Below are 26,819 nucleotides of genomic sequence, written 5' to 3'. Positions count from 1 at the left end.
CATGAGGGAGGTAGAAACTCCTTGCCTGAGCCTGCCGTACAATAGATGGAGGGCCGTAAATAATTAAAGAGAATCATTTTGTAATGCACTGACCCCTGAGCATTGCCCATCAGTCATGTGGATACCATCTCCCTCCCATCCAGCCCGGGTAGGTCTCCCGTTCACTGTACACACCATTAATGACCTTTTATGAGAATTAACTGATACTAACGCATCAGCTCCACGTCTACTGCATTTTTAAAAAGCACTGGCATAGTTCAGCTACTTGTTTGCCCGCACAGATTAGTTTTGTAAAAACAATTACGGTGATTTAAATGGCTGGTTATGGAAACGGCTGTTGAGCTGCCGGGTAGAATTTTCTGCTCTGTTCATGGAAAGCATCAGAGCGTCGCCAAAAAAGGATGGTCTCATCCTGGTAAACCTGTAAAAGGAGCTAATTTTAGCAAGTCCATTGGTAAATCCTGAACGGAGGAGACTCAAAGCCAGAGGGCAATTCAGGGATTTTCTTATTTTGGTTCACTTTGTTTTATGTGAGTAGCTAGATAGCTAGAAAGGTTGGACAGATGGGTGGTGAACAGAAGAGTCTTTTCCTCTGCTCAAGGTCACCCTTTTCTCCTCCAGCAGCACCTGGAACATCCAGGCATGGAGCTGTGGTCTGAGGCAGCCACCAGGGTAGAAACACAGAGCACAGAGCTGGTCTCAGTCCCTGCAGGCACACAGTCAAGCCTGAAAATAAAACTGTAGGCCTAAAGACCTAAGTGAAAACAAACCAGAACAACTTCGCTCACGCTGCAGCTTAGAAACTCAGATCACCATAAACGGATTAGACATTTCCAGCGTTAGTGTGTTCCCTGACCATCCCAAAGGCTTTTCCCCTTCAAGATTTATTTAAACACACAGGAATGTAAGTGATCACGTTATCAGCAACAACATGTTAGATGTTTCTATTGCATGTTCGGTGCCTAGGTCCCTGGGCTCTTTATGAGCATTAGCTGAATAGACAACACGGCGTAATAGGCTTTGTACTGCTGTTACTGGTCGGGAAGTCAAAGCACAGGAAAGTGAGCATTTCTCCAAGGTCACACACACGTAGGCAGCTGAATGAGGAAGTAAGTGCAGGTTTTCTGCACTGGGTGGAAGGTCCCAGGAAGATGCATGCACCCACCAAAACACTTTCCCCAGAGGGGGCTGCAAAGGCACCTGAGACAAAGCTGACTAGTATTGTAAAGCATATGAAGGACTTGGGTACTTCACGGGAAAGCCGTAAAACATGAAAAAGATGTATGTCGGAGCTGCAGCAAAATTACAAGATTTTCCTCACAGGATTTCTTCTTGAATGGAGCACCAGCATTTCAGAGCGAAGAGGAAGAGTAACACCTCCACCTGTCCTTGCAGGGAGGTCCTCTCCTCCCGCTCAAGCAGGGGGTGCCACGACGCATCCCAGGTAAAAGCAATGCTCTCACACACCCACACAAGATGGTTTAACGCTAGCAGCAGACAGACGGAGGGAGAGGAAGACAAACAGGTCTGCCTTAAAGGCTTACCCTCCAGCTAACCCATTGCTGTTACCTCCCCTCTGCACCGATAACAAGTTCGTTTCAGAGGACAAAATTGTGGTTTAAGACATAGGCTGCCTCCTTGGTCACACCTATTAAAGTTAACCAAAACTGGTAGATTTGTTAAATATAAGGAGAACAAGAAACTGTGGAAAATATTTGGCTCTCAGGAATTTGAGGTTCATTCTCTTACCTTCAAGCTTAGGTCAGAGCCTTGGACTGTGGAAGAGGATTTATCTGGATTTTGCTCCCAAATCTTCATGGCAATAGGTCAGAGAAGGCTTGCTTGAACAGAAGGGCAACGTGTTCTGGCGTGCTGGTCCTTTCCCACCTTGTGGACCTAAGGATAGACACCAACTTTGGCAAAGCATTGGGAAAGACCATTGTAAGTCAGTGCCCACAGGTTCCTTAAGGAGACAGAAGGGGAGAGATGTTTCAAGTTAGGAGGTAATTAAAAGATAGGCTACTTATCAGCTGACTGTTAGATGAAAGCTGATCTTGCTTCTCAACATCTAACCACATACTTTGGTTTAGAGTTCACTGAGGGGCTTACTGCTGAGTGTGGCAGCACCAGCAGACTGGGTTATGAGGAAGAAGGCAGAAAAATGGAAATCACCACCTCCGAGTTATAAAAAGTCATGAAGAAATTAATGCAAGTGAAGGCACTGGAGGATCTCCATCCCAGAATCCTCCTGAAAAAGGCAAGATGAGGTTTCCAATAAATCTATCTTATGGGGATGGTATATAAGATGGTGGAAGAGTAGCTACATAGCTTAAATTTTAAAGATTAAAAGTGCTTTGGCCTCAGTAAGGTGACAAAATTGGAAGCAAATTTGGAGGAAAGAATGGCTACAGATGTAGTGCTAAGATCTTAAATGTAACTTAGGTTTTCCAAAGATAGACTGTGTCACTTGTGTTTAGCATATTCCTCTGATAAGAGGCCACATGCTTAGAAAAGAAAATGAAATAGGTCTCACTTATCTGGGTTTCGGAGAGGGATTAGCTGGATTAGTAAAGCTGGAGAAACTGGGGATTAGAATAAAAACTGTAAGGTGTTTACCTGCAGGGAAAATAAGAGCAACAGTAGAAGTACTGAACTGGGGACAGTATATTAATGGAGTTCCTCAAGCATCAGGTTTTGAGTGGTCATATTTAAAATGTTTGCAAGCGACCTTGCTACAAAAAGTAGACATATTCTAATGGTGTTTGCTGAAAATGCAAAACACCTTGGTTTGAGGAGGGCTGGTATACTGTGCGGGAAGAAGTGGGTGACCTTGGGAACTGGATTAACAGAAACAGAGTGACTAAGGCACAAGTTTAAAAATTTCTGCCGTGTTCTGGGAGTGGCAGACAAAATATCGGAGGGCATTAGCAGATCATGACTGATACGGTCATGAAAAATGCCAGTGAGATCTAAGATATAAGTAAGAGGTTTTCTATAGAGCAACAGAAAAAGTGGTAATACTTCATATATGGACCAGGTCAGGCCTCATCTAAAAGATTCTGTGCTGTTTTGAACACCAATGGTATTACTAAAGCTTATTAAAACTAGAACTGACGCTGCAGAAGGACTCCTTACACAAAATGGGGAAATTAGAGCCTTTCTTTTCAGCACATAAAACCTGATACAGAAGAGACATCATCACCTACTGAAAGTGCACTGGCTGTGCACTCAAGTTGCCAACCATGGCGGGAGACTTTACTCAGTGACCCATGGAGCTCTTCCTGGGCCTATCTTCCTAAAATCTGGTTGAATGAAATTGGGATTTCCTAACAAGTAATGTAAACAGATCCAGTTCCTGTAAATATTCAACATTAAGTTTAGAGTGCTTCATGGACAAGAGGTTTACTGCATCTGCAGGGCATATGGCCACATTATCTGTCAAAAGTAGAACTCATGAGCTGTTTTCAAACATAACTTGATGTCATATTGTCCTCTGCAATAATGAGGAAGAGGGCCAGCTTCTACTGTTGAGAGGCTCTTACAGTTTTTTTGCCAGTGAAACACTGGGTCAGTGAACCCCATGGATGAATATATGAGAAACTAGAGCAGGTTCCACTCACCCGACTCTTTGCAAACTCAGAGATATTTGAATTATTATTCAAATATTCAAAAATATTCAAAAAATTCTCCCTCCCTTGAAGAAAGGCTGAGAGAGCTGGGCCTGTTTAGCCTGGAGAAGAGAAGACTGAGAGTCAATCTCATCAATGTGTACAAGTATCTGAAGGAAGGGTATCAAGAGGATGGGGCCAGACTCTTCTCCGTGGTGCCCAGCAACAGGACAAGAGGCAACGGGCACAAACTGAAACCCAGGAAGTTCTGTCTGAACATGAGGAAAAACTTCTTGACTGTGAGGGTGACTGAGCACTGGCACGGGTTGCCCAGAGAGGTGGTGGAGTCTCCTTCCCTGGAGATATTCAAAATCCGCCTGGACACAATCCTGGGCAATATGCTCTAGGTGACCCTGCTTGAGCAGGGAGGTTGGACTAGATGATCTCCAGAGGTCCCTTCCAACCTCAACCATTCTGTGATTCTGTGTGAATTGCTCCCTTTATGGTAAACAAAAAACAAAGAAAAAAAAAAAGACAGGACTATTTTCAATGGAGGTGGCTAGTCTACACTCTCTGAAGCTAGATTGCAAACAGCCACAGCACAGGATGTGCTCAGATGCATCACAAAGATGAGGAATGTTTGCAAAATTCAAGTCTTCATCTGACTTAGACTTCAGGTGTGTTGACATCTGAAAAAAACAAATGGCACTGGTCAGATCCTATCCTTTCCATTCAAATAAATGAATCTGGTAGGGTTAAGACCATGTAGGAGATCCCCCAAGGTTAGAGCTGCTACCAAATCATTCATACAGCCAGCATTTCACTGGGCAAGTAGACGTTGTTCAGCAAAGAAAAATTTTCCTTCACATAGGCAAATCTGGCTCACACCAGCAGCCCTCCAAACCTGAAGCAACTGTAACATCAACATGACAAGAATGAACCATACCACAAGAAGCTACTACAAATCAGAAGGTTTTTTTCCCATCAAAATTGAATCAACACACTGTTTTTCCCACTTACTCAACTCTACTACTGAAACTGCAGTTGGTAAGCAATCTAAATCAATCCTGAAGTGAGTAGAAAACCACAGGCGGATTCTTGATGACTGGATATCTTTCAAGAGTCTCTTATTTGCTTGAAGTTTCATCTGAGTCATGAGGCAACATGCAACATTTTCCGTCCCCCTTTTTTTTTTTTTTTTTGGTGAAACTGTCCCTGGTTAGGGCATGGAGTAATGCAAAATGTCTTTGATACACTGAATGTGAGTGTCAAAGAGAGTCCTTAGTTCTGGCTATGTTTCATATGAAAGGTTGAATACTAATCATAATTTATCATCATCTTCCTATATTCTTATATAAGTAATACAAATCACCACAGTCAATTAATCAATCTGTAATTAGGAACTGACATGAACATTTACTACCATCAGGCATAATTTATATGATTACAGATGATTAAATAAAATGTAATTGAGTGAACAGGCAATTTGTTAAGCACATGTAAATTCAGCCATACCACCTCAGGCTGTGATCTTGTCAGATCTCAGCAGCTAAGCAGGGTCAGGATGGGTCAGTGCTTCGATGAGAAACCTCGAGGGAGAAAGTCAGGTGTTGCAGGAAGTGGTGACAGCTAAGAGGTAGCGCCCTCCTTGCTGAGACTGTGTTGGAAGCAAAGTATCTCTAACATGTTACAAGAGGGATGGACAGAGGCTGCCTGAGCAGTTCTTGAGAGAGGTGGGAATTTGTCTCCTGGACTTGGGCTAATTTAATTTCACATAGAGCACACACCTGGCCAGTCACTGGGAGGAGACAGTAAACCATGGTACCTCAATGCTTGCTGCTCTTCATCAGAGCCAGGAGACATGGCTTTGGTGATTCAGCCTGCCCAATTCAGATATCTCCACCTCACTTAGTTAGGGAGAAAGCTTCCTCTTAAAATAAGGACATAAATTCCTCTTCTGCTCAGCAGTGAGGGGCAGGTACTTCTGAAAGCCAACGAAGGGAGAACCTGTCTGCCTAACTCAGGTGGCAGATCTCCTGCAAAGATATGTATGTTCCTCCGTTGACTGCATGGAGAAGTCAGTCACGTACATTAGGACCGCTGCTTCATTAGAGCGTGGGCTTAAATCAGATCGTGGTCCCATTTGTTTTTGCAACACAGAACATTGAGGAGGAGCAAAGACTGCAAGCCAGTCAAGGCCCACCGGTACCAAGGACCAGGAAACGAAAAGAGTTTGTTCCTAGTGCTCTATCCAAAACTAGCTGACATCCGTAGAAGTCCCATGGGATCTGCTAAATGCAACTCCAGGAGAGTGCTTTTCTTTTATTCTTTATACTGCTTTATTGCGTCAGGACCGAATCCAACTAAATGAATGATTTCTTGAAAAGTTCAGCGCATTTCCAAATTGGTTTTGGTCACACAGCCAAAGAAATGCAAGAGGTTATCCTCAATTATTTCACAAAAATAAACTTGAATTATTAGGATCAATTCCATTTCTGTAGTCTTAAACAAGAATATTTTTGCTTCCTTTGTTTTTAGTTTCTGCATGGCTTGTGCCAAGACATTTCTTTTAAAATAATTAAAACCGTTTGTTTTAATATAGCACAGCAGTTCCTGCACTGCTTTGGCAGTGCATTTATTTGTATTTTCCTCAAGTCCAGCGTCGCTCCCAGTGGGAACTGGAGCAGACATCTGACAGATAAGAGGCATGAATGAAATCCCACCACCTTCTCCTAGTGGAAAGTGAGCAGACAGGCCAAGCAGATATAAAACAAAATGATCTTTGATTATTAAATGGATACTTATGTAGATGGATAATCAGATGTGTTTGACAGTGGACGTGAAAAGCGTGGCAGCGGGGGGAATACCTCAGGATTAAAGCAGAAAGTAACACAAGCTTTCTTCTCTCAAACAATTAGTGAAATCGCTTCCTGGACGTTAAGAGCCCTCTATGTGCAACATTATACGTTGGGCCTGCACAACCAATTTGGGTCAGTATGATGTTTAAACTCTTAAGTGGTACCGCTAATCTCCGTTAATCTGACTTCAAAGATGAGACATAATGCTCAACACAAGAGCCTAAGAGTTGTTAATGCACGTTCCTCGGCTGGACCGTTAATACACAAGTCCTACAGAAAGAGCAGGATCTTGCAGGCTTGTGGGTGAGGGTTAAAAATAAAAAACTATTTAGCGATCTTTCCAGAACTGCTCTATTCTTTGGATCTTTTCCATTCAGTTATGCCCTTGGCCGCTGCGAATGCAAGGGCAGGCCCTGAGGATGTCCTTCCGCCTGGATTATTTTGTTCCCCCCCAAAATACTTAGAACAGTTACTTGCTTGTGAAGCCTATATGATGAATTGCTGGCCTCGTTAATCCCGGGAAGAGTTTGGGCAGCAAGCCGTGGCTTTACCCCAAAGCACATGGGATGGAGAAAACAATGTTGGTCAACCAAAATTGAATCCGTTCTCCACCCCATGGTTATCAAGCGGGAATGACCACAGAAGTTGATGGAACGATACCGATGTAAAGCACATAACTGAGAGGAAAATCTTGGGAGATCAATTTCACAGGGTAAAAACAGCTTTGAGAATTTCCTTCTTTTCTTTATTCCAATATCAGTGTATTTTCATGGTGGATCTCAAAAGCGAGTAAAAAGAATCACCCTTCTGGCTGAGTAAGACGGTTTTGTGCGTCCCTAACATCCCTTGGAAAATGTTTGTCTTTGTATACAGCTCTTCTAGTATTTTTTGTTTAAAACTATCAACATTTCATTTTTCTCTAATGTCGCAGGTTTTGAAATAGACATAGTTCTCTGTGCACTTTTTCTAGCACGTTACTGAAATATTTCCCAAAGTATTTGTTGAAATTAAAAATTTATAAAAATCAGAGAGGAAGAGGAAGTGTTTTCATCAGAAGAAAAATGGTACCTTTCTCCACTGAGATAATTTTGATTAAAAAATAAAATTCATTTAGTTTACAAAACAAATAGTAAAAGCTATGTCTTCAACCTCAAATGCTTTGTCTGAATAATTTTAACCCGCTTTAGTTAAAGGCAAGTCTGGGAGGAAAGGTCCTGTCTAATTGTACCAGACTCAATCCCTGCTGCTGTAAATGTTATGAGACCGTTCGAAGAAAGGCATAATCACCTAAGCGCAAATTTGTAAAACTCAGGCAAAAGCTGCATGGTACTTAATCTGTGCATTACTGAGGCATAGTTGTCTAGAAATCAAGAAAAATGTTAAAAACCATATAATTTACGGTCTGATGTAAAACATCCATTTCAACAGACGTGAAAACTTGAACGGGAGTGCAGTCTCCCCAGGTTGTGTGCCAGGCATGTACTGCCACCAAAAGCTCCCAGTCTGATCAGGGCTTTCCTAATATCAGTGACAGTTTCGCCTTTGCCTTTCCTTTGGCCAGCATTCTGTGCCCTCCTTCTTACTGTGTTCCCCAGCAGATCGTTAAGTAAGATTTCAAACACTGCTGAATTTCTTGCTTGTCCCCAAGGAATTCACTAAGGGAGATAGCAGCTGTGAAAAAGTTACAAGGATCCATGAATAAACAATCTGGTTTTATTCTCTGCGTTCCTCTGAGATCTCCACGTCGGCTGCTCAGATGCCTTGAGTGCAGCAAACTAATTATAAAATTATTTCGTTAATAAAGGTAGGTAGGAAAGTTTCTGATTATTCCTGTGATAAAACTCTCCCGTCTTTCCAATGTGCAGCTGTGGGATTCGTTTTACCTTGCAGCAAGGTGCGACGCATCTCCTCTAGCTTTGGCTGCGTGGAGGTCAGAGCCTGGGATGGATTCGGGTCTATGGGTAGACATATGGGGCTTGATTAAGCTGCCGAAAAGGGGCACCTCGCGCTAGCAGAGACACTCCGGATGGGGCAGACATCCATGCAGGGCTGACAAGGGCCAGCTGCAGAGCCACACTGTTCTGATGTGTAGCTGAGAGGCCAAGGAGCACAACCCGAGGAGGTCCAAATGCCGTAGACCCTCAGCAAAGCCCCTCTTTGGAGGCAGCTGTCTGGCTGTTAGACAGCTGCATTAGACAGAGTCTATCATTAGCAAAACTGCTGCTTTGCTGCTGAAGTTTTGCTGCTGATCCCATCAGCAAAACTTCCATCGACTTCATCCCCGCCCGCATGTCACACCATAACTCGTTCCTATTGATTGCACAGAAAGTAGGCGCAGGTCTTGCTGAAGTAAGACCAATGAGGAGAGTTTCTTCCACACCTTCCCTCGTAAATTTTACTTTCCCTATACATCAGCTATACGGAATCTCATTTTTGGGTCTACTTTTGGGGAAGACAAAGGTGGCCTCCCAAACTAAGGGCAGGCTGCCCGCATTTGACAAATGCTATCAAATGTTGTTTGTGCCCACAGGGTGTCAGAGAGGAAATAAGACATTGGCTGAGGTTTTAAGTGAGGTTTTACAAGGTAGTAACATAGACTGTAAGCTGGGGCATTGAGGTGTCTGGATGGGAAAATGTATAAGGAATATATGGGAGATTTCTCTCAGAAATGCAGTTCACTTGTGTTTCATATGCAGGGTTTTTTTTTTTTCAGTGAAATTGTCCTAAGGAATTTTTTTGTAGCTGAAGAGAAAGCCCACGCTCAATAAGTGAATTCAGCAGCAGATTTCAGGGTCCTTAAGTACTCATTGACACAAGAGGTGACAACAGCTCTGAAGGAACCTTTATGCATCTCTCAGGGTTGTTGTTTTTTTTAAGCCTGTGTATTATGGATTTCCACAACAGGTGTTAACAGCTCAAAGCATCTCAATACCTATTGGATTAAACAAATTATTCAATTATTATGGTTTTTTTTTTTAATTGCATGAAGTCTTTCCCGGTGGGAAATGCTATATTTTCTGCCTTTATCTTTTAAGCTAAAATAAAGCATGTGTTAGAAAAATTACCGGAGAAGTGACTAAAATCCGCCTCCGAAGAAACACAGAAGCTGAGCTGAAATTCTCTGTTTAGCTCCCTCCTCTTTCACCCAAGTCCTAAGGCTCAGGTGGCAGGTAAGAGCAGAGAGGGGACATCGTATAGCCACATGCACTGCCAAGAATGGCCAGAAAGAGTTAAAAAGAGTGGGAAGATGGGACGAGAGCCCCGTGAAATCGGGTGAAGGTAGGGTCTTTGGTGCTCTTACACCATTTCAGCTGTTGTACACCAGCTGAAGGTCTGGGCTTTTGCTGGAAAGAAAAATGGGAGAATGAACCCGTAACTATGAGCGGGGAGAAAATGGCTCTCCTCAGGGAGGTCCAGCTGGTCTTGGTGGGCGATCGCCGCAGGATCTGGTGCATCCTGACGAGTAAAGCCTCCTCCTAGGGTCCTACTGGGCCCCTGCATCCCTTACTGAGGTGGCAATGGCTACCTCGATGTCCACGCGTGGCCGGACAGGGCCAGGTGTTCCCCCAGGTCTTGCTATATAGCTGGGACTCCTCAGCAGGGTGTCGGAGCAGGAGCCGTGGACGCAGCCCACCGGTGCAGACCTAGTGCTCCCCTTGGGCACCCGCTTCAGGGAGCTCTTCTTCCACAAAAAAATGGGACTTGCTTTGTTAAAAATTGGCTGTCATTTCAGCATTAATCATGGCTCTAGGAGCGTTTATTAATGCCCTGTTGATAGCTAACAGTGAAGCACTGCTGTCCCCCCCCCTCCTTTAGCGATATGCAAACAGTGGTGATTAAGCACCAGATTAAACATCTTCATGAATATTTAAAAGGCTGTTTTTGAAAGTTTCCTGTCCTTTTACACTAATAGCCCCATTAAAACCTGTTTACAAGCCAGTCATGAGAGTAACTGTGTGCACTTAAAACGCGAGAGAGTTCCCCTAGAGGAGTGCTTTAACCACGTGAGAATGGCAGCTGATCAATAGGGATTTTAAAGTAAGACTGTCTGCCTAAACCCAATGGAAACAACCCTTATAATATAGATATAAAGAGCTGGCAAGTGCCCAACTGGTTAATTAGGAAAGCAAAGCAGTAATAATAACAACAATAATGTTTGCTTGAAGGTCCAGCTGTCCTGGTCCTGGGTGTCCGGCTGCCGCAGGACTTCTCAGAAGCTGCCTTGAAGACGTTAACAGCAGCCAGGAAAAGGGCATGGAAAGTTTTAAACAAACTTAACAGCTTGGCATTTCCTGGATCTTCTTATCGTTTACACATCAGCTGCTGACAGCACACAGCCAGCTCCTACAACAGGGATGCAGACATCAAATGATAGTTATTAATAATTCATACAACCTGCATCCCATATAGAAATAAGGTTGAATTAACACAGATCCTGTGTACATAGCATGTGCATGCTTAATAGAACAGGTGGGCACATTCAATCACTACTTTAAGTCCAGGCTACAGTTACAGTGCTGTACACCCTTACACCAAGAGTACTCTTGGCCTGTTGCCTACTACTTACCGTGCATTATAGACCTCTCAATCTCTTCGTTGCCGTTGTTTTGAGTTAAGGGGTCATGAAGTTATGAGGTGGCTTCATAAAGGTATTTGTGCTCAACACGGGAGGCAAGTGATTAAATATCATGAAAAACCTGGGCATTTGTGTCCGTTCTGGTGCTACCAAGTGCACTGGAAAAAAAAAAAAATCTATTGACATCAGTAGGCTTTGGACTAGGCTCCTGCTGTGTTATTAAGTGAATTATTAATTATTAATAATAACATAACAGAAATCACATGTTGCCTTATTCAACCATTCAATTCTCCCTTATGCGGGGGTTTTTGAAAATACAGTCGCCAAGTTTAAATACAAGTGTGGATTGATTGTTCAGCCTCCTTACTCATTGCCAAGGAGAGAGTATGCTTACATATGGGTGTCCAGTTTTAAATGAATATTGATTGACTGAAATTCATGCCGTCTGCTTCAGTTTAACTGTTTGGCAAAACTAAAGTTGTCAATAAAACTGGATTGAATTTTGAATGGTATTAAAACTTTCTGGAGCCAAGGTAATCATAATGGAAAAAAGTAATAAATGGCTGGAGACCTTACAAGCAGGAGGTTTTTCTTGCTGCTGTGAAGCCCACTGGGGTAGGGGTGTTTAGACCCAGTGTTGCTGCTAAAGATCTTTCTGTCCTCTCAGCTGCAGCAGCAAATATAAATAAGCAAAGTAGATGCTCGAACACGTTTCCTCCTAAAACTTGGCAAAATGAACACCTTTATAGTGATTCTTTCCTCTAGATAACCAGGTTTGGGAAAGTGTCTCCTCATCAAGCAAACAGATGTCCAGGTGATCTTCTCTGAGGTTGCCTGCATGTGCAACGAGACAGCTCCACCATAACCCAGCAAGGTTAGGGTCGAAGGACAGTGTCCTGCGATGCAAAAAGCAGCGAGACTGGGCTTGGCTTGAAGCCATGTGCTCACAACCCCTCTCACTGGCTTCTCAGCCTCTGCGGTGGCTGCCATGGCTTTTTCCTGGGAAATGGACTGAGGCTTTACTAAATAACACCAGGAAAGCCAGTCTCTTTGTTTTTCTACTGCAGCAGAGCTGTCAAAGCCACTGTCCGTGTTTATTACCTACCGATTAATTAACAATCATGAATGAAAGCAGATGGGAAACACTAATTTCTGGGCCAAACTCGTCTGTAATGGTACTCCTTGGAAATTAGTTATGGGCTTACTTTATTTCTAAGCATCGGTTCTCGTTCTCCAGTTTAATTTTAACTTTGTTGCAAAATAAGAGGCCTTACTTAAGACACATGATATAGCAACAAGTTTTCTCATTGGGATAAATTAGGGGTATGGATACACAGTAGAATTCTTCTGGTGTCAAAAACAGCTAAAGATGTTTTTACACCCCCTTCTCTGCATTTTATCGTATTTTCTGTTGTGATGAAGAACATTTGTACTGTGGAAGTAGAGAATTTTGTTTGCACTGGAGCCTTCCCTCTTCTGGGTGGGAGGGTGACCATGCAGACAGGTCTCACATCACAGATAAAGAGGAGGCTAAACCGTAGTGGTGGAGCTGGAATAAGAGGCAAAGCATGAGGAAAGGGAAGATGGGAATCAAGCACACTCTGATACCGGTGACAACACATAACCCCTCCAAATTTGCTGTTACACTGCTGAAGTCCGTGATTCTGGAAATACCTAAATGACAATTGTGGTAGCAACCAAAGAAATAGCAGAGTAGAAAGAGAGGTGGTTAGGCAAGGCAATGACAAGGCTTCTGTGAGTGGTCCTGACCCCAGACGTGAGATGTGGGGAGCATCAGGCAGAAGGAAGGGCTTTGGGGCTGGAAAAGGCTTTGACATGGAAGCACAGAGGCTGTTTGGGGGATAGCAAGGAGGGGTGGCAAAAGCAAGGACATAGGTGGCCCAGAGGAATGGTTAAAGTCTCCAGGCTCTCAGAAGTGGAGTTTGAACAGAAGTTTGAGGTTTTAGGGGAGGAAAGAAAGACAGGTGCAAGAGGATCAAAGTCGGAGGTGACAGGCTTCCCCACTGGGCATTCACCCCAGCAATTTTAACCAGGACCATAATTTGGGGGAGCTCAAGTGGAGAATCACTGCACCTCCTGCCCCACCACAACCCCTGTTTTGCTCCTTGAAAGACATCATCTCTAACCGTAGTTTAGAGAGCTGCGAGGCAAGGGTTGTAGTGGATCTGTAACACGTATGTGTGAGGAAGTCCATGAAAGTATATCTGAATTAATAGGAGAAAAAATTTCCTCCTGCCACTTCCACACCTAAAATTGCTGTCATCTGCTAAGAGCTGACCCAGTTGGCTTTTCTCAGACGGTCTGAAGATAAATTTTTACCACTAGTAGGATAGACCTAGGATGAACTGACAGACTCGGGAGGACTCCAGCAGCAGGGACTGTCAACGCACTGGGGAATTCTACCCACCCAAGCCCCAGGGCCAAACAACCTCTCATTTCCTGATTCCCTTCCTAAAGTAGCTGCCTGGATGGTCAGTTTTGTGTTCTTCCAAAAAGAGAGGCATTTTGCAAGGTGTCCACATGTTTGTGCAGAGTTGGTGGTAGTGAGGAACCTGCAGTTACCCTTGATGTGGGATTCAGGCCCCGTTGCAAGGGGTGAGAAGAAACCAAGCTCAGTCCTTGTCAACATTTGGGGAGGTACAACAGAAAGTGTTTGGGATGATTTTGAACCCTCAGGAAACATCACATTGCTCAGCAAAATGCCCCACAGAGACATGTCCTAGCCTTCCCACCAATCCCATCACTGGGTCGTGGCTGAAGTGCTCTGCCCCTTCACAAGGTAATCAGTGCTTCTCCTGGCATACTTGTTTGGAGGTTGCTCCCTGCTCCCAGCCTCTCAGAGCAGCTGAATTCGGTACTCCATTTTGTGAGCAATACATCCAGCTGAGAAATTCCCAGCCACGGAATCGCAACCCATGGAAAAGCAGCAACACCACAGCAGGGCCTGGCAGCAAGTACCTGCCCTGGGTGTCCTGAACAGCCTGGAGCCTCTGAGCAGCTCCATCTCCAGGTAGGAGATGGCCCCATGGCTCCACGAAGAGTGCAGGCACTGAAGATGACACAGTGATGCACAGCCTAGGCAAATGCCATAAATTCAGTGGGATCCCTGTGCAGTCAGAAATGCCAATACATCGAGCAAGGCCGAGGACAGCAGAGCTCGGGGCTTTGTTCTGCTTTTTTCCCAGCAATCACAGCAGTACTAAAAGAGATGAGAGCACCATGTCTGATATGTCATGATCAACCATCCTACCTTACTCCAGGCTCCTCAGGAGTGGCCATTATGAAAAAATATATATATATTGAGACTACAGGAAGGGGTGAGCCCTGGGATCACACAGAGGAAGAGGAAGAGGCACACGCTGAAGAACATAACTTTCTCTGTAGCGAGGAGGCAAAGGGACATCCTTCTCCCGTTGACTGCAGGGTGTAAAAGCCACATTGACATCCAGCTGGCTCCTCGGCTCAGAGAGCAAAGCTGCACAGTTTTCACCTACCGGCTCTTTGCCACAGAAATGACTTCAGTAGTGGCATGTCATCCAAGGAGTCACTGAAATAGGGTCAGCTTGGGGGTGATTATCCTAGTGTAGTATATTGGTGAATGTGGCAGGACTGTACCTGCAAAGGCTGGGGACTGGTAATACTAATAGTAAACTAAATGATAGCAATAAGTTGAATAGTAATAGCAGTAATAACAAAAGGATGTAGCTGTAGTAACTGGACACAGAGGAGTATCAGGACTTTGAAGAAATCTTCATTCATACATATCCAGTAATTCCAAGGGCTCTCAGAGAACCTTTCTCGCCATATTAAATGAAGGTTGGCTGCTGGACTAGCTGAATAAATTCTGTTCGTGTGTCATTCAAATGTCAATGCAGATAAGTGCTTGGGTTACAGTGAACTACGTGGTGTTAAAACTACATGTGTTAATTATTCCATATATAATCCAAACACACGTTTTATCACTGATAGGATATTGCTGACCTGCCCAAAGTGAAGACTGGCCTGTTTGAGACAAAATGATTCTCTTTTTACCGAAAATTCAAGATGAATTGGAGAAATTTTACAGTACATGTAGGCATCATAAGTATGATGTAACCGGCTTTGAAAATCCATTACGAACATTGACTCTCCGATAATGAGGACATGCTAGAACTTTTATCATTTTTGCCCTAACAGTGTGCCTGAATTTGGCAAACAAATCGGAAGGAGAGCTTTCCCTCAAATGCTTTCAAAGTTACAAAAGGAGCCGTTCGGAAGGTGGATTGATCTTACAGCCATGACTTTGAAATTGGATTGCTCCAAGAGGCAAGTGCATAAGATCCACTCCTGTGGCTGAGTTAAAAGTAGAAACAGGAGACAGTTATTACCGACTTGCTTTCAGTGCCACAGGGGTTTTCAGCTTGGGTTTTGACTAATCCGCAGCTAATCTGGTGAAATGGTCTGTGCTCAGCATACTGTAGGTGTGTATGTGATGGGGGAGCGTCACAACATCGTAGCTTCTGGTACTGCAGCCAAAGAATCTGCACCTTGTTTACAGTATTTTTGCAGCGTGTTCAACAAAAGGTTTGACGACAAGAAAGACAGGTTGGCAGTGGTCCGCTGTCCCAAAGAGTTTGGAAACCACTGAGTCAAATCTGGAGGCACTACACTGTTTGTAAGCTCTTGAGGATTTCATTTGCTGTATGTTTTCAATGATGCTTTTAGATATGATTGATCTTTCTCTTTTTTTCAACTGCACTATAAGGAAGGGAGCAAGAAAGCTCAGATATGAGAGATTTTCAGTTCAACTAAATTTTACAAGATTGCTCTGAGATGCTGGTAGATAAATGGTAGACCCTAGTAACATCCACACACACGCTCCCTTTCCAGATGCATAAACCGAGACTTGAAGAAGAGGTCATATTTTTCAACCTTAGGTATCTCAGCTGAGAAAGCTCATCCAAAGGAGATTGATTTTCAGAAATGCCCAGTTTGTACAGATGGGCAGCAAGACAGATTACTCACAGGGCATTCTTATTTGAGAGCTTATCTTTAAAATGTTGGTCTCCAAATGGCGTTCTGCAAGGTCGCGTAGTAGTAATTCATTGATCTAAAGACTAAGATTCCAGGATCTTGGATGTCCTCTGGCATGTTCATACCACTAGACCTTTACCTCATAAATACCATTACTTGTGGAGTTATTTCAGTTATTCTGTTACACTGAAACAGAGAGAGTTCCAGGCTTGAAAAATTGGATGATCCCTCCACTGTAACTTGATCTAGTGCCCCAAATTTTTTCCACTTGCTTCAGTCCATTGGCCCTAATAGCCTGGGACTGGGAGCACAAGCACCTGCATAGAGCAGACCGGTCCGGTCATGGCTGAGCTAGGGAATCTGACTTCTGAAACACCAAAAGCTGCTTGTGATATTGGTTAAGCAAAGCATTATAGGGATCCTTAACCCGTGAGTCTCATCCTAATGCTGCTGATTTCAGAAGGAAAAATAATTCCCTCTCTCTTTAAAATAACTGCTTAAAAAGACTAGGTGCATGGTGTAACTACTTTAAGCACTGAAATGCTTGAAATGACTTCTTAGGGGGACAGAAATGAAACCTTCCCATGTCCACTCCAGTCCCTCTGCCTAGCTCACGGGGTACCATTAAAAGGAAAGCATCAGTATTGAGGCAATAGTCCAACATCACTTGAAAATCACCCCTACAACCTTTCCAAAACAGGTGAAACTTCCTCCGCCAAAAGAAGGGGCTTTGCTCTCTGAAAGGCAGTCTTTCCTCTCTAAAGTTGTCCTAGATTTCTGGGTCCTGAGTGGTTGCAAATTTGGGATTTGTCATCCTTTCTATTTTGGCTTTGATTGTGCAGTGCTGAACTGCCTTGTGCCCGACTGATCCAGCCGTTCCTCGGGCTCCCAGCCTCACTTTAACTTCAGTGGGAGTCTCAGGTGCGCAACGCAGAGCCTTTAAAGGATTAAACAAATAGGATGAAAAAAAAAAAGTCATATAGCATGTATATCTACAGTGCATGTGTGCATGTTCTGCAAGTGTATATACACACATTTATACACATAGAGGCACAGGGCAAGGAAAACAGCCAGATACATTTTTGGAAAAGGTTTCCTCCGGATTTTAGCTTCACTCAGCAGCACAGCAGATAGATCCTTTAGTGCTGCATCATTTCTGTGCCGTGGTCAAAAGGTATTATTCTGTTCTAAATTACATCTGTGTAAATCTAGAGGAATTCCCGCGAGCTCAGTTTACCTCAAAGATTTTGCCTATGCAGGGAAACTCAGGAAAATAACCTAAATTGGTTGAAGGTGAGAATTTAGAAGTGGATTAATTAAACTGCATGAAACCCCTGTGAAGGTTGCTCTTGCTCAGAATTCAGGTGGTCTTCCGTCAATTTAATTTAATTCACTTTGGAAATTAATTCAGATTAATTGTCCTAACAGTCTTTCTGTACCTATTCTAGATTAACGCTGGGGTAATAAAATGAATTGTAGCCCACTGGCTTCAAGATGATTTTTAGATTTATATCAGAAGGCTCTGGAGAAAAACTGTCCCCTGTGTGTCCGTCCTATTCTGGAAGCCAGTGTTTTGCTAATCAAGACAAAGGACCGGGGGATGTTTCTGGAAATAGATAAGCAAAACTCTTGCAGCTTTTTTGACAAATTTTTAATAATTGCTACCAATACAAAGGAGGTGATAGTGACAGTACTGCAACAGGTTAAATACTACTGCTGTTTATCCCTGAGGAAGAAGACCACAGACTTGCCTTCCCCCAGGACCTGATCCTGACCTTATGACGCTCTCTTAGAAAAAAATTCCTTTTGCCATCAAGAGGAACAATATCCAGATCTCCTAATTCCAGACAATCCAATTTTGCAAGCCTGGAGCTAAATGAAAACCAAGACTACAGGAAAGGGCCTACTATTTGGGGAAGGAAAAAAACGTTTAAAAGAAATAACTGCTCAAAATCTCATCCCCAGAGAAGGAGTTCTTATTAAGGGCTTCTTCTCGAGATGTCTGCCTGGAGACTTCTTCAGAAGGGATTTGGTCATTTATATAACTCAATTCCGGAGTCTGAGGCCCCTGTTATGCCCCCCACTAGCTTGTAGGTCCTGCACAGCAAAAACCACAGCCAAGCAGAAGCAAGGGAGGAAAGAAATCAGAGCTTCTGAATCCTCCTGCAATAAGCCAAACACCGATGTGGTCAGAAAAAAAAAAAAAAAAAAACATATTCCAAAAAGGCTTTTGACAGTTTTCTGTGTCTTCCCCTGAAGCATCTGGCGCTGGTCGCTGCAAGAGAGTGGGGAGGATCGGGCTGAACGGGCTGTAGTCTGCTAAATCCTCTTTGCCCCTGTTCGTATTTTCAATGTCAAACATTGCTGCAAAAATGGGAAGAAACTTTCCCTCAGTCCAACCCAATAAATGCAACCTCCAGCGCTGCGATAAAACACTAGCTACGAGCATAACGCAAATAGCAGAGGCTGCAGGACGAGCGGGATGGGATTTGGGCTGGGAAAGGCAAAGGGAAATTCGGGAGCCCTCCCCAAAACCGTTTTGCTGCGGCGGCGGCGGCCCCGCGCAGCCTGGCGAGGAGCCGGCGCAGGTCGCTCGCAGCGCGGTCGCCGCGGGTGAAAGTGTCCCTGTCGCCTCCCCCGGCGGTGCGGAGCCGGGCAGCAGGATCAGGCCCCCGCGGGCGCCGCCAGGTTTGCGTCGCCTGCGCAGAGGCGCGCAGAGATGCGCACGGGGCGGCGCAGCCGCTCGCTCCCGGCGCGGCGGGGAGAGCTGCCCACATGGGTGTTTTTCGGGGACACCCCCACCCCCGGCGCCTGGCAGCGCCCTGGTGCCCCCATACAACCCCCCCCCCACACACACACTCCAGCTCCGGCGGGTAGAGAGGCAGGATCGGGCCCTGCGGACCCCTGGCAAAGCAAATTTTGCTGCTCGGGCGAATATGACCTGTTTCTTGTCCCAGATACGTTGCAAATACCTTCTCCGTTAAAAAAAAAAAAAAAATTAAAAACAGGAGGGTGGGGAGAGAAATGGGCCCGCGGGGAAAAATCGGGGGAGGGGGGGAACCCCGCGGCGGCAGGGTGGCCCCGGCCGCAGATGGGGCGCGGAGGCTCCGCGCTCCGCCGGGCAGCCTGGGCCGTGCCCCTAAATTTGGCCAAGAGGGTCGGAGAGGTCCGCGGGTAGCGGAGGCATCGCCAGGACCCCTCTCTTCCTCCTCCGCAGGCTCCATCTCCTCTCCTTTGGGTGCCGCTCCCCGACGGGAGGCCCGGACGGTGGGTGAGCTGTCGGGGGGGGGGGCCTTTGCCGGGGACCCCCCCCCCCAAAAGACCTCGGGGTATGCGCCTAGCGGAACTGCACAGACTGCGGTGCTCCTCTCCTTGCAGCCAGCTAAAGGCTGTTCTCTTAATGAATTACTAATGAGTTAAAATTGGACAGCCGGCTTAATTAAAGCGTAGAGGCAATGTGTTTACCACATTGTAATTGAACTCATTAGGGCTCCGGCTTTGTGTTTTTTAAGCAGCCGCCTTTGCTCCGCGCGTCGAGTGATCCGTGGGAAGCGCTCGTCGGGGCCGGGCCGGGCCGCGCAGGGGGTCCGGGGTGGGGGGGGGCCGTGCCCCGTCCCCCGCCCTCCCCTCCCGCGGGGACGCGCGCTGGGTGTGCGGAGCCGCCCTGCGCAGCACCGCAGGCCGCAGGGGTTGCGCGGTGCCTTTTTCTTTTTTGCGAGGAAAAGCAGAGAAGGGAGCAAAGGAAAGTTTTAGGGGTTGGGGTTTTTTTTGCTTCCTTTTTTTTTGGGGGGGGGGGAAGCAGAGCCTCCCCCCAGCAACAGGGTCCTGTTTAGCCTCCCCAGCCCCGTTTATAAGGCGGTGTGGGGGGGGTGCCCTTCCCCTGCGGCCGTCGGGGCGGACCTGCCCCGGGGGTGCCGGTGGGGCGGGGGCAGCCCCCCCCCCCAGCCCCAGCCCGCGGCGAGGGGAGGGGGCCGGGGAAGGGGGCGGCTTCCCGGTGCCGCTTGCAGGGCGCTGCCTGGCTGCTAGAAGGCGTCCGAGACGCGACCCACCCGCGGCAGAGCCGCCGCGGCGCAGGCGGCAGCCAAACTTCCCCCGCGCTGCGCTACGCTGCGCAGCCCGCGGAGCGCGGACCGGCCGCCCCCATCCACCCACCCATCCCACCGGCCCCATGGAGCTGGGGCGGCTAGGTAAGCCGGGATGGGGCAAAGCGGGCTGTCTTGATTTGGTTTCATTTCCTACTTTCCCCCCCCCCCCCCCCCCCGCGCGCTTCCACCTCCTCCTGGAGCAAAAGATCTGTAATTTGTTGCTAAAAACGGCGGAGAGGTGGAGGTGGCTGGTGGAGGCGATTAATCTGCGCTCACGGGGCGGTGCTGCCGCTCGCAGGGGAAGGGCCCCTGGTAGGCACCGGGGCCGGGTTGCGCGTGTGCGGAGGCGGGGGGGGGGGTCGGTCCGGTCCCCCGGCCTTGCGGCCCCGTCCCGCAAGTTGGGGCGGCGGCGGAGCGACGCGGAGACGCTTGAGCCCGCGGCTCGCTTCGCAGACGCGCTTGGAGGAGCTGCGCGTCGGTTCGTTCCTATTTCATCTATATGTTTTTTGAGGGGGGTTTTGTTGTTTTTTGTTTTGTTTGGTTGGTTTTTTTTCCTAAAATTTCCCTTTGCACTCGTGAACTTGGGAGCAGGGCTAGCTCGTCGCCAAGGCGAGGGGACGTGGCGGGTGCGGGCCGGCGGATGCGCCCCGGGGCTCAGCACCGCGCCCGCGCAGCCCTCGCTCCGCTCCGCCGGCCTCCCGCGTCCTGCCGGAGAGCGCAGCGGGTCTCGGCTTCGCCGGGCTGCTGGAGAAGGGGCAGTTTTTCCCCAGCGCCGAGCATGCTCGCCCTTTGCCACCCGAAAGGACCCTCCTGGCCTGGAAGAGGGCTGGCTTGGATGGAGAGGGGGAAGCAGAGCTGAGAAACCCGAAAGGAAGACGAGGAGGGGGATAAAAGAGCCGGACCCCCAGCCGCGAAGCTCTGCGGAGAGGCGTCTCCTCTGCTTTGTCAATGCCTCGGAGGTTTAATACCGGGTGGGACAGATTTTATTTTTTTCTTTTTCCCCCAGTTGCATCCCAAGGCTTTGCAGCCGTTTTGGAGGTCTAAGGGCAGTGGGAAACACTTGTAGTGCTTTGGGAGCCGGTGGCCGCCTTGCCTGGAGGAAAGCCCTGTGCCTCCTCGCGTGGGTCGGGTCTCTGCTGGGCGGGCCGGCCGCTTGTTGCACGGCGGGCGCTCTACCTGCCCACCGACGGCGCCAGCAGGGGCAACCCCATAGCGATCCATAACCCACTCGATACACCTATGCATACAGCTGGCTTGACGCAGAGCCTCCCTATAGCATAGTGCACCCTCCCTGACAAACCGCTTTTAACATAATAATGAAATCACGGCCGGGGGTGGGGAGACATGTGGTAGCGGAATCGGGAAGAAGTTGCTTTTGGTAGTAGAGGCAGAAGGTGACTAGCCAGACCCGTGAGTGGCTAATGTGAACTGTCAAAAGAGTGCAGGAGCGTAAAAGCCGAACAATCACAATCCCCATAGGTTGGTTATTCCTCGTAAAATATAACTCTACATAGCAGGAAGTTACTGCAAACATTTATCAATAATGAATGAATCTCCTGTAATAAAATACTTACATAATTAGCTACAGGCGAGTATGTGCATTATGCCAAGCCTTTTGCAACTCTTTGTTGAAAATCTGACTTGATAAATTCTCCGAAATACCCTTTTAAGAGGGGGGGGGAAAAATAGGAACAAGCCATCACCCAGCCTTTCTCCTCCTTTTATGCCTCTTCTGAAACCCAAAACGTAACTACTCCTGAAATATAACAGAAAACTCTTTGGTGAATTCAGAAGAGTCATTAACATTCAGCTTTAAGTGAATGTTAACAGTAAATAAAGAAATCTCTTGATTGTAATAGTAGTAGCAAAGCAATAATAAACCAGTGGGTGGTCATCAGTAATGATAAATGTATCATTATTACTGTGTGTTTGGGAACTGGGTTTGGAAAGTACTTCAGACTTTTTAGTGGCAAGCTTGGTGGCAATTCGTTTCTTAGCCTGGAAAAAAAAAAAGCCATATAATTTTATACACAATTTAGGTGAAAATAAATTTAAATCTGTATATTACATTTTTAATTTCAAGATAGTAATTAAAGCTGCTTCATTATATCTCCTCTGAAACTCTCAGCGCTCATCTTAATTGCCTGTTTGTACAATCTGCTTTCTAAGACACCCAAGGTTACTGGATTCTGGAAAGACGCAAAATTGAATTATTTACTAACGCGATGCGTCTTCGCGTGATAACGTCATGTTTCCTTCGGAAGTTTGGACTCTCTTGTCCCCATCCCAATCTGATTAGATTTTCTGTCGTGGAACTTCGTTCTGCATGTAAATACTTCGAGATAGGCACGCCTCTCATTGAAGATGTTCACAGTGCTTTAATTTATGCATTTGAAAGAAGAATCAATAGGTGAGGTGTTTTTCGGGTTTTTTTTTTTTCTTCCTCCTCCCCCCCCCCCGGGGAGTTAATTCACCCACATCTAAATTTGCAGCTGCTTTCACCTCTACCCCTTCCACAGACTGGGCTGATGAAATAAAGCCACTTGCGTTTTTGGGCGCTAATGAGCACGAATGAGGGCTCTGCAGCCAGGGTCTTCCCCAGGGCTGCAAGTCCGCTCTCTTGCGAGGAATTAAGATCGGACTATATTTTTAGAGCCGTTTCATTTGGGCAGGTCCAGCGCTGGCTGGCGGGGCGCTTACCCCCTCCGTGTGCCCGCAATCCGGCAAAGGCTGGCACACGGCACCTCGCTCCTGAGCCCTCGCAGCACGTCGCACGGCGAAGTTAACGGAGCTGCCGCAGACAAAAGATGCTGGCAGCGGTGGTTTTCAGCCGTGGGAGGGCTATCAAACTGCCCAGAAATGATCTGATCGCTAAACTCTCCCGGTGCCCTCAAAGTGCCAGGGGAAGACCACGCGGAGCCTTTTTTTTTTTTTCCCCCTCCCCATTATTATGGTTGTAGATGCATCTTTTAGAGGCGTCCTCTTGCCAGCGAGGAACTCCACGTAGATCCCTGCCCTTTTGTTGTGTCTAGCTAGGTTATTCAAGAGCAGAGACAAAAGCCCGAAGTGATGTGATCTAAATGAGCTCCGGGGTTTTCCAGATGGGACCACCTCTATTTCAAATGCCCCCTCTGCTTTCAGCTTAATATAAGAAAATACGATTAAAAAATAGACGTCTATTTTAAAAGGGCTTTGCAGTGGACCAAACAGCGCGGCTCAATCTGTCCAATAGTATTTTAAAATCCTCCTTTATTGCCTAAATTTATTAGGAAAAGCGGGTTTATAACGGTACCTTGTGTGTCCGTTTACTTGCATGGCCGTAAGTTTCAATGGGCTGTGGAGGGGTGGTGGGAGGAGGGAAGGGATCCGCGCGGGGGGTGGTTTTCTTTGTGGTTTTTAAACGCAGTAAGGTTATCTTGCTCCTCGTGGCCGGTCTGCTACGCTATTTAAGAGCTGTGGGAGTAAATAAAGGCTGTGAGGTTGGGCTGGGGTGGCTTAAACTTGGGGATCGCTGGACCTTTTTCTCAGCTACTCCTTTCGGTATGAAGCAAGCCGCAGAGAGGATTTGTTTCTGCTTTCTCCTTGCTTGAGCCACTCCGAGGCAGAATTGTGGTAGAGAAGGGAAGAGGAGCCAGGACTCATTTTATCCCTTCCAGGCTCCCGGGAGAAGTTTGTCCGCCTTCCCCTCTCCTCTCGAGGGAGGTGACTCCAGCGGAACCAGGGCGGATGGCAAGAGCAAATAACGAAATGGACGGAAGCACCTCGAGGAGGCAGCAGGGCACGAGCCCAGTCTGCAGCTCGTCGGGTGGGGGACGCAGGGACCCCCTTGCCGCCGGGCTTGTCCCCGCCGGGGCGCGGGCTGCGCTCCGGCGCTGCCCCGCGGAGGCGGCGATCGCGTTGGCCGCGGCCGGAGCCGCCCCGAGGGCCTCGCCCGCCCGGGGGCCACCTGCGGCAGCGGCCCGGCCGCTGGGGGGACGGGCCTTTCTCCGGCAAGCCGAGCTGGCCCCCGCGCAGCTGCTGGGGGCCGTGCTTCCTCCACGAGGTTTCCCGACAAACTCGAGTAGAAAAGCACCCGGGTATGTCCCCCTTCTCCAGGGTGCTGGTGCGGGGCAGTGTCTTCCCCCCTGCCCCTGCAGGTGCACCTGCGGGTGCACCCCCGTGACACGCGGTGTCCTGCACCCTCTGCTAAAGAGCACAAGTCCCCCGGGTTTTGGCTTTCTCTGCAGAGAAAATTGAGGGGACCCCTCAAACGTGCTGATTGCAGGAAGGCCATTAGCACCTGCCAGGTGAACAAGCTTTCTTTTTCTTTTTCTTTTTCTTTTTCTTTTTCTTTTTCTTTTTCTTTTTCTTTTTCTTTTTCTTTTTCTTTTTCCCCTCAAAATAAACAGCAGGCGCTGGCTAGTAACTCTTCTGGATCGAGCTTGCGTTTTTAACCTCTCTCGGGTTGCAAGGATGCAGCTCCTGGGGCAGCTTCGTTGAAGGGGACTTGCGAAACCCTGCCGCCGCCTGCAACCAGGTGGCGTGACCCGCTTTTCCCTGTCTCCCCACGCCAAGATCAGAGCCCGGGAGGAGGCTCTTGAGCACCGCTTCGCCTGGGAATGGACACGGGAAAAACCACCCGGTGACCGAGCGGGCCCCGCCGCTCCCCGGGGACCGGGCTGATGTCCCCGACGGCGAGGCCGGCACCCCTGAGCACCCACCACAGCGGGCGATTTCTCCCCCTAAAACACCCCCTTACCTCGGCGAAGCACCGAGGGAGCGAAAACAGGAGGGGAGATTTCCTCCGTGGCGTGGCCATAGATCATACAATGCGTGACACGGGTTTAACCAATAAAACAATTTGAATCAATTAGCTGGCGGAGGAGACTTTCGAAGTGTAAAATTCATGTCAGCCTGGCTAGGAAGCATTGATTAAAATGTCACCCATGTGAGGCTGGTAGCGCTTGCTCAGGCGAAAGCGGCGGGCTCCGTGCCGGAGCGGCGGGGGGAAGCCCGCGGGAGGGGGGTGGCGCCGGGTGACAGCCGCTGCACGGCGGCCACCAGCCTTTAACAAGAAGTGACAGAAGTACTAAAGAGAGGGGTGATTTTTTTCAAAGTTAGCCAGGACCCAAGCGATCGAGGGGCTTCGCGGTTTCGCTGCCCGCGGGAAAGTGCGGAAAGATGGGTGGGTTTTTGGTCTGTTTGTTTCTTTAATCTTTGGGGTGGCCGTCCTGGGAAAGGTCGAGTTTCGCCTGGCTTCGCGGCGCCTTGCAGAAAAACTCGCTGCAAACCCCACGTTTTCGTGGCTTAGAAGGGCGCCGGAAGGTTTGACACTGCTCATGTGCCTGGATGGAAAAACAGAGAGATAGGAGCATCGTTTGTGTTAAAAGGAAAACCAGAGCGGTACTAGAAAATATCTGGCTGCTTCAGATTTTGTTCCTGGTTCAGCTAGAAGGGAGGTTTGGGCGGTGGGGGCTGGTGGTGGTGTTTGATTTTTTTTTTTGTTTGGTTGGTTTGGGGGGTTTGGGTATAGTTTTTGTGCCCTCGCTCCGCGGATGTGCTCAAGGCCGAGTAGCCGGGTGCGCGTCTTCAGCCAGATCTGCCGGCGAGCGTACAGCGAGGGAAAGGGTTTGTAGGGCTGCACAGACGCCCGAAAAGGGGACAAAACCCAGGTGGCCTTGGAGCGGGGAGGGTCTGCATCACAGCAAGCGGGGCAGGAGAGCAAACGGCAAGAAAATGGATGTTTTTCCCTGCGATGTTGCATTTATTTTTTCGGGGAGATCTTGAAATACCTACTTTGCTGCTGCACCGTATTCACCTGCCTTGGGAAAAACGAGGGAGGCAGGCGCGGCGACGTGTGTTATTTGCGTTTCTTTTTGCTAGGTCGAGGTATAATGCAATGAGAAAAAAAAAATAACGTTTAAGCCGTGTTAACGCTGCGAGCGCTTAAGAAAGCATCTCGGTCCTTTTGAACCTGGTTTTAATGAATCGCTCGAGTTTAGCTGTTTGGGGAAGGGCAGGGGGGGCTCTCCCGGCTCTCGGCACCTATTCGCGCCCGTGCGGACGGCTCGCTGCGGCCGAAACCCAACTTTTTTTTCCTCCCCTCTCTTCCCACCGCCCGTAATTTCTGACAGTTCCTTTAAAAATAGTATTTCCGAAAGGACGTGACTTCGATACTCGATTTGAGCATGTTCAATTTCTTGGAAGTGATCGTGCTCAGACCGCCCGGGGCGGGGGGAATTAAAAAAAAAAGGCACAAAAAAAAAAAAAAGCACAATTCAGTTTAACCCGCTTCGCGGAGGAGTTCAGCGTCCTGGTGGCGCCCAGCACCTTCCCCTCTCGAGTAACTCGTGGGCGAAGCCGGCGCGGACCCGACGGCGGATTAAGCCCCGCTCCAGCGCTAATTGCGCCGCCGCGGAGGAGACTCCGCGCAGCGCCGCACCGACGGGGGGGTAGGGGGGAAACGGGACGGAGCGGTCTGACTTCCCCCCCCCCCCCACGCGGGGCGGGGAAGCGAGGCCGGGCCGCTGACGTCACCGCGCCCACGGGGGGCCGCGGCGCGCGGCCGCCCCGCGCCCAGACACGCGCGGAGGCTGCGCGCGGCCGCGCTGCGCTGCGCTGCGCCGGGGGCGGCGGGGATGCGCCTGCCTCCCCGCGGCGGCGGTGCTAGAGCGCCCCG

Source organism: Struthio camelus, chromosome W, assembly GCF_040807025.1.
Source record: "Struthio camelus isolate bStrCam1 chromosome W, bStrCam1.hap1, whole genome shotgun sequence".
Taxonomy (NCBI): domain Eukaryota; kingdom Metazoa; phylum Chordata; class Aves; order Struthioniformes; family Struthionidae; genus Struthio; species Struthio camelus.
The sequence above is the reverse complement of the archived record's forward strand: the minus strand, read 5'-3'. Positions refer to the sequence as shown.